This window comes from Leucopleurus acutus, assembly GCF_964270905.1.
Source record: "Leucopleurus acutus genome assembly, chromosome: Y".
In the NCBI taxonomy this organism is placed as follows: domain Eukaryota; kingdom Metazoa; phylum Chordata; class Mammalia; order Artiodactyla; family Delphinidae; genus Leucopleurus; species Leucopleurus acutus.
This window is the reverse complement of record NC_139164.1, coordinates 2,289,866-2,303,114: the sequence shown is the minus strand read 5'-3', so window position 1 is coordinate 2,303,114 and position 13,249 is coordinate 2,289,866.

Genomic DNA, 13,249 nt, shown 5'->3' with positions numbered 1-13,249 from the left:
GGAGAACAGTACGGAGGTTCCTTTAAAGAAACTAAAAGTAGAGCTACCATATGACCCAGCAATCCCACTCCTGGGCATGTGTCTGGAGAAAACTCTAATTTGAAATGATAGCTGCACCCCAATGTTCACTGCAGCATTGTTTACAATAGCCAGGACAGGGAAGCAACCTAAATGTCCATCAACAAATGAATGAAAAAAGAAGATGTGGTACATACACACAATGGAATACTGCTCAGCCATAAAAAGAATGAAATAATGCCATTTGCAGCAAAATGGATGGACCTGGATATTATCATACTAAGTGAAGTAAGTCAGACAGAGAAAGACAATATATGATATCACTTACACGCGGAATGTAAAAAAAAATACATATGAACTTATTTACAAAACAGAAACAGACTTAGAGAATGAATTTCTGATTACTGGGGGGAAGAGGGGAAAAGGGATAGAGAGTTTGCGACTGACACGCACACACTACTGTATTTAAAATAGATAACCGGACTTCCCTGGTGGTGCAGTGGTTAAGAATCTGCCTGCCCATGCAGGGGACATGGGTTTGAGCCCTGATCCAGGAACATCCCACATGCCACGGAGCAGCTAAACCCATGCACCACAACTACTGAGCCTGCAGTCTAGAGCCCGTGCGCCACAGCTACTGAAGCCCGCACTCTTAGAGCCCGTGCTGTGCAACAAGAGAAGCCACCACAATGAGAAGCCCACGGGCTGCAAAGAGCAGCCCCCGCTCGCTGCAACTAGAGAAAGCCTGCACGCAGCAACGAAGACGCAACACGGCCAAAACGAAATTAATTAATTAAAAAGTAAAATAAAATAGATAACCAACAAGGATCTACTGTAAAAACAAAAACGTCATAGAAAAAAATTAACATTCCGGTGTTGGACCCTATTAAGTTTGAGTTCAAGGTCAGGGTTAACTGTGTCTATAAGCAGAGTAGGTGTTGAGTCCAAGCTCGAACTGCTTGCCATAGGACAAAGAAATAAATCAAGCCATGAGTTGCTGGGGCAAGGAATAGCAACTTCATTTAGGAAAGTCAGCAGACTGAGAAGGTGGAGGACAGTGTCGCAAAGAATTATCCCACTTGAGTTCAAGTTCAGACTTCTTTGGGGGTGTGGCTGGTTGCTGCAAACTTCTTGGTGTGAGAATCCATTGTTCTTGCAGCTGTCCACGTACCTCTGATCACAATGTTCCCATAAACCTCCAACAAGACAAAGGTTATCTTCTGTTTTGCAACTTTTTAGTTCGCCTTTAAAGGTCAAGCCTGGGAGGCAGAGCCTTGAGAATGTGCTGTCATGTATATTTCAGGCTCTAGGCAACATTCTTCTACAAAAGGTGCAGAGCCAGCCTAAGCACAGACAAGGGACCACAAAGGTTAGAGCTAATGGAACAGATGAACAGGGAGTCAGGTTTACTCTTCTCTGTTACATCAGGAGCTGCCTAGTAGAGGTGATAATAAAAATACTAGAACAAAACTTTGACGACCTTCCGCGGAGCCAGGAACTGTATGCAGTGACTGAATTCTACCAATTTAAGTGCTGACATTTGCTCCCGCTAAAATATGTCCCCAAGGCTCTTCTCTAGTAGGGAGAGCATCTGAGAAGGGATGGGTTGGAAGTCGGGTGTGTTTGACGGCTCGGAGGTTGGCAAGAAAGCTCTACACTCAGGGTGATCCATCCCAGCTGCATGTTGGAATTCCATGGGGAGCTGGAGAAGAAAAGCAATGCCCAGGATTATCGCAGATGGACAGAACCAATCCTTAGGGGAAAATGGCCCCAAAGAGGCATTAGAGTTTGGGCTGGACGCCTAAGACCCTTCTTATCTAACATCTCCATCGGTTTCCTTGGTGATGCTAATGCCTGCATCTGTGAAGGCACGTGGGTAGCAAGCTTCTCAACTGCGAGGACCAGAAAGTCTGGACCTAAAAAGCACAACGTTAGAGCAGTAAAAAGGCAAGCCCTCCAGGAAATAAAAGGAGAGTAGCTCCAGTGGTGGGCGTTCATAGGAGCTGGAGACTGGAGGGTCATGGCAAAAAGGTAAATTTCAGAGGAGTAGGCATTTGAGAAGAGGCTGAAGGAGTGGTGCTCTGGAAAAAGCCAATGTGAAGAGAATGTAGACCTAAGTTCCTGAGCATGTGAATGTGATGGTGAGAGGATAAAGAGAGTCAATTTGAGGTAGGACAAGAAAAATAGTGCTTCCGAGTTGATGAGGTTTCAGTGGAGAATCAAGTGGATGGAGAGGTTTCTGGCATTTGTGAAAGGGGGGTTTTGTTTACTTTTTTAACTTTATTTTTAAAAAAATTTTATACAATTTTTAAAAGTTACATTTCATTTATAATTATTATAAAATATGGGCTATATTCCCTGTGTTGTACAAAATATCCTTGTAGCTTATTTATTTTACACATAATAATTTGTCCCTCTTTATCTCCTACCCCTCTCTTGTCCCTCCCCCGTCTCTCCTTCCCTCTCCCCACTGGTAACCACTAGTTTGTCCTCTATGTCTGTGAGTCCGCTTCTTTTTTGTTATATTCACTAGTTTGTTGTATTTTTTAGATTCCACATATAAGTGATATCATTTGATATTTGTCTTCTTGTGTCTGACTTAATTTCACTTAGTATTATAATCTACAGGTCCATCCATGTTGCTGCAAATGGCATTATTTCCTTCTTTTTCATGGCTGAGTAGTATTCCACTGTATACATGTACCCCATCATCTTTATCCATTCATCTGTCAATGGACATTTAGGTTGCTTCCATGTCTTGGCTATTATAAAAAGTGCTGCTATGAACACTAGGGTGCATGTATCTTTTTGAATTATGGTTTTCTCCAGAGATATGCCCAGGAGTGGGATTGCTGGATCATATGGTAACTCTGTTTTTAGTTTGTTTGAGAACCCCCCCATACTGTTTTCCACAGTGGCTGCACTGATTTACAGGGTTGCGTTTAATTGCAGAGCGTTTAATAGGCAATGTCAATAGAAGAGATCCCCCTCTTTACCTCAGCTATTCATTCCTGACCTGAAGTCTACTTCAGCTGACGTTAATAAAGTTTCTCCGTTTTCCCAGGATTAATATTTGCACCTGATTTCCTTTTCTATGGTTTTCTTTTAACCCCTTCTGGGGTTATATTTAAATTGCCCTCCTTGTAGAAAGAATGTGTTGGTTCTTCTTATTTCGTGTGTCCTGTTGGACAGTATCTGTCTTAACTGGAATATTAGACAATTTATAGTAAAACCATCATTAGTTTAATTCTACCATCTTCCTGTATCTGTTCTATTTGTCCTGTATTTTCTGCCCCCTCCCCCATCCCTGCCTCCTTTTGGATGAATTGAGTATTTTAAATTTTTTTCTCCCTATTAGCTTACTAGTTATACTTTTAAACAAATTCATCTCAGTGATTTCCCTAGGCCTCCCCGCTTGTGACCTAGTCACCTCCCAAAGACCCGTCTCCAAATATTACCACCTTGGGGGTTAGGATTTCAATATATGAAATTTTCAGAGGACACAAACATTCTATCCAAACACGGAGACATACAGATCATGTAAACAAAATACCTTATGGAAGGCACTGGCTTCTTAGGACACAAACAACACAAACCATTAACAAAAATGAAATACTAGAATTCATCAAAAATGTAAAGGCTTGGGCTTCCCTGGTGGCGCAGTAGTTGAGAGTCCGCCTGCCGATTCAGGGGACACGGGTTCGTGCCCCAGTCCGGGAAGATCCCACATGCCGCGGAGCGGCTGGACCCGTGAGCCATGGCCGCTGAGCCTGCGCGTCCGGAGCCTGTGCTCTGCAACGGGAGAGGCCACGACAGTGAGAGGCCCGCGTACCGCAAAAAAATAAAAAAATAAAAAATGTAAAGGCTTCTAATTTTCTGTAGATACCATTAAAGTAATGGAAAGGAGGTCTGCAGAATGAGGACCACTTCAACACATATACTTCAACACATAAATCTCACGAAGGACGTATAGTCTAAATATATAATTACCTCTTACAACTTGGGAAGTCCAAAAACACATTTTTTTTTTAATGGGCAAAACTTTTTTTTTTTTTTTTTTTTTGCGGTACGCGGGCCTCTCACTGTTGCGGCCTCTCCCGTGGCGGAGCACAGGCTCCGGACGCGCAGGCTCAGCGGCCATGGCTCACGGGCCCAGCCGCTCCGCGGCATGTGGGATCTTCCCGGACCGGGGCACGAACCCGTGTCCCCTGCATCGGCAGGCGGACTCTCAACCACTGCGCCACCAGGGAAGCCCCAAATGGGCAAAACTATTTGAACAGACACTTCACAAAGAAGTCATGTGCATGACCAAGAAGCATTCATCTCAGTAGAAAAGATGCCCCAGGTCGGTGGATGCCAATCTATGATGAGATATCGCTAAGCCACTAGGAAGTCTAAAAGCAAGAAGCAAATCCCCAAATATCAAACGTCAGTGAAAATGTGGAGCAACTGGAACTCATATTTTTGCTTCTGGGGACGCAAGATGGTACAGCCACTTGGGAAAACAGTTTGGCGATTATAAACTCACCCATTCCTTCCTTCCCTAGTCAACCTAGTTCCATAACTCACAGTGAAACATTCCTAAGAGAAACGAACACGCGTGTCCACATAGAGACTTGTCCACAAATATCGATAGCACCTCTATTCAAGATGCCCCCAACTGGGGATCAAGTGAACACTCGTGGTCAGCTGCAAGGATACACGATGTGTGCTCTAGTCCCATTTGTGATCTAGTCCATCTACCACCAAACCATAGAAAGGCACAGAGGCTCACACACAGTATCTGGATGCATCTGGTAAAACGCCAGGCTTCACTGTTGATGTGTGAGCAATGAATCCAACCTCATCACATCCCTGCTCCGCGCACCCTACAATTGGGCAGTCTTCTGAGCACACCACTATGTATGCTCTCGTGTCGCCAGAGGGCGACTGAGCTATGCAAACCTCAGCCCATGCCCTGTAACGACAGGAGAAAACAAACAAAAAACAACAGCAACAACAAAACACGAAGTCACCAGCACTTCATTTGTGAATAATACATCCTTTCATACCCCTGATGCATGCGCTACCATTAGTCTAGACATCCTAACCACTTATTTATTGCAGAGGTGTTGGTGATGCCATCAGCATGGCACCTACAAGACACATCTCAAAACTAACTTTAAGCACTGAAAAAAATCCAGAAAAAAACACACAAAGTACGTAATTCCATTCCTATTAAAATCTAGAAAAGACTGACTACAATCAAAACTAGATACAAGGGCTTCCCTGGTGGCGCAGTGGTTGAGAGTCCGCCTGCCGATGCAGCAGACACGGGTTCGTGCCCTGGTCTGGGAGGATCCCACGTGCCGCGGAGCGGCTGGACCCGTGAGCCATGGCTGCTGAGCCTGCACGTCCGGAGCCTGTGCTCCGCAACGGGAGAGGCCACAACAGTGAGAGGCCCGTCTACCGGAAAAAAAAAAAAAAAAAAAAAAAAAAAACTAGATACAAAACAAAAACGAAAAAACCCCAGTGGCTTCCAGAGACTGAGGAGGGTGGAAGGGAAACAATTTCAAAGAAATACAAGAGAACATTTTAAAGTGATGGAAACATTGTATATTTTTGGTTGTTTCCGTGATTAAACTTGGGTAAACATTTGTCAAAACACATCAAAGTGTGTACTTTAAGAGGTTGCAGGGTTCTGTTGTATTTGTCTTTTGTGAATTACACCTTAAAGATGTTGAGCTTTTTATTTTAAGGAAAGCATTAAAATCCACTTGAAGACTTGATATGTTCACGAAGTATACTTGTGAAAGAGGATGTGGAAAATGTCCAATTAGAGGTGAATGAATACATTGCCGAGTTGCACAGAATATGCAGGTGAGATTACAGAGCATGAAATAACTGGCAAAACTGTTGACCCAATTTGGCCATGAACACTTATTTCCCCATGTTCTCCAAAATGGTGACTGGAAAAAGTAATAGTGGGGTTTAATGACGGCTGGGTACCAGCAAGGAATTCCCTATAGAATGACACGGGTCTGGTGTGCTTGCTGGAGCATTTTAAGAAAGTTTGTAGAAGACCTAGATCAGAAAAGACAACCTTGCAAAGTCAACTGAGAGATTGAGCCATCTGGAAAATTTACAGCGTAACCAATACACACAAGGAAGGAAGATTTATATTGGGAGAAACGCACACAGGATTCAATCTATGAAGAGGAACTCATGAACGAGAGCAGCCTCCTCTTACCACAGAATTTCCTATTAAACTGAAGAGGACTTTTACAAGATTCTGACATGTGTGGCACTGGCAGCAAGAACAGGAGGCAGAAGAGCTCAGATCTTGACTTCGACAGATTCATTGGTGACAGATACAATGGATAAAAATGGACCTTGGATAAGAGCCCCTGGGGTCAGCTGGAATAACAGATGTTCAGCACTGCTGCTGTGCACGACTATATTCCTTTTCTGTGCTCAAGAAAAAAGATCCCCCAACGTAGAGGCTTCGAACAACACACCTTTATTATCTCACAGTGTGTGTGGGTCAGGAGTCCAGACACAGCTTAACTGAATTTTTGTCAAGGCTGAAATCAAGAGGTCAGCCAGGGATGAGTGCTCATCTGGGGGCTGAAATGTGCAAAGTTCTGCTTCCAAACTGTTTGTTGACAGAATACATTCCCTTGCAATTGCACGATACAACATGCCACTTGCATCTTCAAAGCGAGCGAGGAGAATAAGAGTTGAGGGAGAGTTTGTAAGATGGAGTCATAATATAATATAATATAAAATATATATAATGTAATATAATACAATGTAATGTAATAATCATAGGAGTGATGTCTTCTCACCTTTGCCATATTCTCTAGATTAAAAGCAAATCGCACCTCCTACCCTCACTTCAGGAGAAGAGATTCTACAAGGGCGTGAACACCACGAGGAAGACATCACTGGGACCATCGTAACGTACGTCCACCACCTGGACCCAAGAGTTTAACGTGACATGTTTTAGGGAGCCTACCAGATGCCCCCCAACGTTCAGTCCAGCAGAGCAAGGGTGATTCTGATTCTATAGAATTCTTCTCCTATCTGCAAGGTGAAGCTTTCTAAAGATCATGTCTAGTAGAGGGGACATCCCTAGAGGTCCAGGGGTTGAGACTCTATGCTTCCAATGCAGGGGGTGCAAGTTCAAACCCTGGTCAGGGAACTAAGATCCTACCTGCCACACAGTGTGGCCAAAAAAAGAAATGCTAGCAGGGCTATTCACACCAGACGGCACTTTTAGAGGTGGGGTCGTGAGGCTACAGTTTCTGTACACAAGATCCCTGGCATCCTGAATTTACATCATTATTTTCACATCCAGCACCCACACTGCGTCCTTTCTATGCCAAGAATATTCATGAAATCAGCAAGACTCCGTGCCTCTTGTCTCTTGCCTCGGAGGGCACTGAATTGGTTTCCTCTGCACACAGGGAAGTTCTGGACTCTGTAACTTTCACACGTGGCGAAAAGCGTGCTTCGGGTAGTACGGCTTGCCGTTGAATCACTGTCGATCTATGTGGCTTTGTTTGATAACGTATACTGCCTCAGGATGGGGGTAGAAGGAAGCCACTCAGAGTATCATTATTGGCTCAGACGGCAGCAAATCACAGCAAAGCACAAATATTTGTTCTTACTTATAATCCAGCTGTGCCCACATTGCCCAAAGGATGTGAAACAAAGAAGGAACACAATCACCTTGTCCAGCCTCGGTTACCAAATGGCATTTTGTAGAGGAGCCGCAAAGGTGGAGAGTTGCAGGTTCGATGCCATCCTACTGCATTCTACATTGTAACCTAACGTTCTGCCCTCCCTCTTATTTTGTAATCAAATGCCCCACAAATTGCCCTGTAACTTGGGATAGGTCTAATTTACCCACTTTCTCTTTAAAACAAAAAAAAAAGAAAGAAAGAAAAGAAAAAAGAACATTGTAACCTGTCCTTGAAGGTACAGTCTTTCCCCATTCGTCCTCTCCAACAAGCCAGCCCACCTGTCGGTGTTCTCGTTAATATGTCATCCTATAGAGAAGGGAAACAACGTCTCCTTTTCTGAGGCAAGGTAAACCCATCATATTGTCATCCTGGGTCATTTTCCCAAAATTTGATACCCCCATCAGCTCCAATCTGGGTATTTTTATTGCCCATATGTGCCCGGTTCTGCTGCAGCAACTCTGATTTAATGCCATAGCAACTGCTCCACAACTCAAGAAAAACAACTTCACCCTTAAGAAAAATAGAGTACAGTCAGATCCAATCTGCCATGCCCATTAAGGAAACGCTCAGAAAAATATATGCATTTGTTAAACGCGCAGATATTCAAGACATTGCTTTTAGGGCCCCTGCCTATTTCCAAGAAGTCTGATTCCAACCCAACACTAGTCTTTATCCTCTCCAGCTATATTTCAAAAACAGCAAGATGACAGTATTTCTGACTTTGAAATACGCTTCTAAAAATTAATGAGGATGAGATAAACCAAGTTAAGAAGAGTGTTTCGGTTTTAAGCTCTTCTAACATCTTCACCCAATTAACTAACCGAGGCCAAGGAGATAATTATGGAAGCAGGAGGTCAGATGCTTCTATGGAAGAAAAACCGGAACCTTCTGGGACCTAAATGTAGATGTAATTCCTATGATTTATTCACCCCAATTAACCATTACCCATATGTCTTGTGCATGGTAAATGAGACCTTGAATTCACTCTTGGAGATATAAAGAAAGAGGGAAGGGCAGTAACAGATTCATTTGTCACCTACACGGCCCCCAGCATCCCCCCCGCCCCCCGCCCCAAACAGAAGTAACATTTTTTTCATTTGTCATTAGCATCTGATTTGAAACATAGCCTTAGGAAATAGTGTTCTGTTCATTACACAAATGAAGCAGAACATGGTTTCTGTTCAAATGTTTTGGGTTTCTACCCCATGATCCGTAAAGCATCACTTTTTTGTGTCATGACTGTTGACCCGCAACGAAATGATTGGTGCCCCAAACATTCACTTGGGCACGATGGAAACTCCTGGATGTGCGGCCAGAAAATCCAGTAATGCTGTCAACCTTTCATGTTGCATGGGTGTGTCCTTCAGCCCCAGGTGTGTCTGTATCCGATGTCGGAATGTGTTTGACACACAAGAGGAATATGTGAAAGTGACCAGAAAAGGGTCCCTAGAAAGAAATTGACTTAATGAGAAGAAACACGGTCAGGTTTAATGCTTAGGTCATTGAGGCCAGCTCTCTCTGGGCTGTGAATGTATGACACTTGTTTGGTCCATGAGTCTTGCATCCAGAGGCTCATAAGCGAGTCTCTCAGGGAATCCTAGGGTGGACACAGAAAAGGGTACCACCATGCAAAACACCAGAGCATTATTGTTCATTAACAATCTGTAAGGCTCAGGTATTTTTCCGAGCCACTGCAGTGCTCATGGTGGTAAAGGGTAGCTCAGAGAGTTAATATCATCCGTTATGCATGGACTATCGAATTGTTCTGGCAAATTGAGGCTTCTGAAAAACTCAACAGAATTGGGTCCCATCCAAGGATGCATGTCCTAAGGTGGTCCCTGATAGTAGCAGGGACCCGAGAAAGCCAGCTTGCTGGCAGGTCCAAAAGCCATGGCACCCACAAGCAACTCTGCATGTGGAGTAGTTACGGGCTGTCCACAAAGGATTAGTGTCTGGATAACCTTGAAACATCTCTGAACTCCCGTGGAAGTGGAAGAAAGTCTGGGCACAAGTAGAACGGCTGCCAACCAATTACGGAACATAAGGAAAGCAAGGAGTTGATCCCTAGTCATGGGAATCCAGTTTAAGATCCTATGGGTGGAGCCTGGGAAATCCAGGTGCAATTAATGGGAAGAATTCCTTCTTGGGCAATGCAGTGGACCTGGTGGTGGAGAGGGGGCAAGGGACCATGCTCTTGATGGACAGGTACACCGAGTTTCTTGGTCTTAGCGCACTAATGAGGGTTTTGGATACATGTCGAATAACGGTGGATGTGTTGGATTTCAAATGTTCTTCTCAATTTAAATGATCTGGCTCTGTTAATTGAAGCTTCCACCTCAAGTCCATCACCACTAATAGGAAACAGACAGTAACATTTACACAGTTGGGGTAGCATTCTTAATCCATGCTACACGCATTGGCACGTAAAATCCTCAAAAACAAACTCTGAGGACAAGAGACAGTAGGAGAGAGTCTGAAACCAAGGACATCCCAACTTTAATTACGACCTGGCCGACATACACGACGCTCCTAGAATTACCCAGATTGAGTCTGCAGTTTCAGCGGCCTCTGTATAACAAAATAATGTTTGTCCTTGACTATAATCCAGTTGGGTTTCAGCTACAGAATCAAGGGAGAGCAAGGTCACCACTGGTGCAGATTTAAATGACCTTTTTTATTATTCACGATGTAAGATGCACTTACCTAGAGGGGGGAAGAAAAGACCTGTGTACCGGATAGCAGATTCATTTGAGGCAAAATAAATAAAGTTAGCATTAAAGAATGGCATTAACTTAACATACGGATGCTCATCTCTCCTCTTCTGCACGGATTCTTCAGTGCAATAAACAGTGACAATCTCACTTTATAAACTGTGTATACCACGCACATCAAAAAATAAGATTCGTTCATGGTGCTGGGATGCTACGTGGAATCCAACAAAGGAGAGCCTAACACGTCAGAGATAAGGATGTGTGATTTGACAGTTCACACAAGAAATGGAATAGCATTTCATTACCTGGGACGACATGCTAAATGAAACAGGAGGGCGTCACCACTTTTTTTTTTTTTTCCACTACAATTGAGGTTTGCCTGAGTGGCCTCATTCCAAATTTTGTCAGGTGTGGGGAAGGGCGTACATGTGAGAGGTTACTTCAGTTTCCTATTTCCTAGCAATATTTGGTATACTCTTCCTAACTGGCTAATATAGGATCCTGAGAAAAAAACTCACATGGAAATTGAGACAAGAATGTGACTCACAATGTATGATGGACTGGTGGTTTTGCGTATGCCATTTAAGGCAGTCCTCTTAATGACCCTACGGTGGTTGAGCATTGCCATTTGACCAGAAATCCATGGAGAAAAGCCATACAGAGGAAATCTGTGGCAGCCCCCCACCCCTCCACACTGACTCCCACTGACCCATGGCTTTGTATCTTCCCCTCCCCTTTTCTGCAGGTAGAAACTGTGACTCACTTCTAGCCAAGAGGATACGGCAAAAGGGATGAAATGTCACGTTATGATTAGCTTATGTGATATGGGACTCTGTCTTAACTGTCTGAGTGAGAGGTTCTCCTACCGGCTTTGAAGAGTGAGGTATCATATTGTGAACTGCATGGATAGAGCTATATGTCATAGCTACATGCTCGAGGGGGCCAAGAACAGCCCTGAAGATAGCTCAGTCCTACAACCTCAAGGACCTCAGTTCTGCCAAAAAGCACATGAGCTTGGAAGGGAACCCTGAATTCCAGAAAAAGTACACACAGCCTGGACGGTACCTCAGTTGTAGCTTCGTAAGATGCTGAGTAGGGTACTCAGTAAGCCATGCCCAGATTTCTCCCCCACATATCATAAACGCTTGTTCTTTTAGGTTGCTAAGGTTGGGGTCACTTGTTACACAGCAGAGCTAGCCTATACAGAACTATTAACAAGGAGGTTACCAGGAGATGACTGAACAGTCCAAAAATCTCATCTGGATGGGTTCAATTATGATGCAACTCAAACAGTTATGACTCTGTAACTCAAAATTAAGACTGAGTGAACCATTCAGTAATGGAGTGACATCAACCAAACTCACATGATCGATGTACAATACAAAAATGCTAATTTGTGGTTTTTCTCTTCTTCTGTTCCCTGCCTCTCCCCCATGGGAAATATAACAATTGTGTAGACCAGAAAATGTATATAAGAAAACCTATGTGACTGTGAACCCACCCAATGGTTGAGAAATATTGGATACAGTCAGTGGGAAATCTGAACCATGTGTGTTTTAAGGGCTACAAAGAAAATTCTTAGGGCTCAGGCCTGAAAATTCAGTGCTTTGTTAAATACATGAATCAATTTTATATAATAAATCAAAGCAAATATTTAAAACTGCTGCTTAATTCTGTATTAAAAATATCTAAATAACTGCTGCTTTATTCTGTAATAGCAGATACTTGAATTCAAAGATATTTAGATTTTGCTTTTTTTTTTTTAGTATTTATTTATTTATTTTATTTATTTATTTTTGGCTGCATTGGGTCTTAGTTGTGATGTGTGGGCTTCTCTCTACTGGTGGTGTGCAGGCTCCAGAGTTTGCGGCACACAGGCTCTCTAGTTGAGGCACGTGGTCTCAGCAGTTGTGGCGCATGGGCTTACTTGCCCCATGGCATGTGGGATCTTAGTTCCCGGACCAGGGATCGAACCCACGTCCCGTGAATTGGAAGGTGGATGCTTAATCGCTGGACCACCAGGAAAGTACCCTAGATTTTCTCTGTTTTGATCACTGTGTTCTCTCTTTTAGTATCTAGGATTAGTATACCAAGGTAACTTTTAAATAAACTGGATATTTAAAAAACAAACTACTTACACCTGATACTAATATAATATTGTAAATCAACTAACTTCAATAAAATAAGTAATTTTTCTTTAAAAATAATACCTATGTGGGAAGCCAATGTAAAACTAGGAGATTACTCAGTGTCCAACCTAAGTGTCCATCAACAGACAAGTGGATAAAGAAGATGTGGTACATATATACATTGGGATATTAGTCATAAAAAAGAATGAAATTTTTCCATTTGCAGCAACATGGATGAACTTGCAGAGGATTATGCTGAGTGAAATAAGTCAGACAGAGAAAGACAAATACTGTATGATCTCATATGTGGAACCTTGAAAAGTACAACAAAATAGTGAACATAACAAAACAGAAGTAGACTCACAGATACAGAGAACAAACTAGGGGTTCCCAGTGGGAAGAGGGAAGGAAGGAGGGGAAATACAGGGGGCGGGATTAGGAGGTACAAACTACTATGTATAAAATAACCAACAAGGATATATTGTACGACACGGGGAATACAGCCAAAAGTTTATAATAACTATGAATGGAGTATAACCTTTAAAAATTATGAATCACTATATTGTACACCTGTAACTAACATAATAAATTTTTAAAAACACTATGTATCTTAAAAAAATAAAGAGCCATGATAACAAAAAGAAAAAAAAGAAAGAAAACTAGA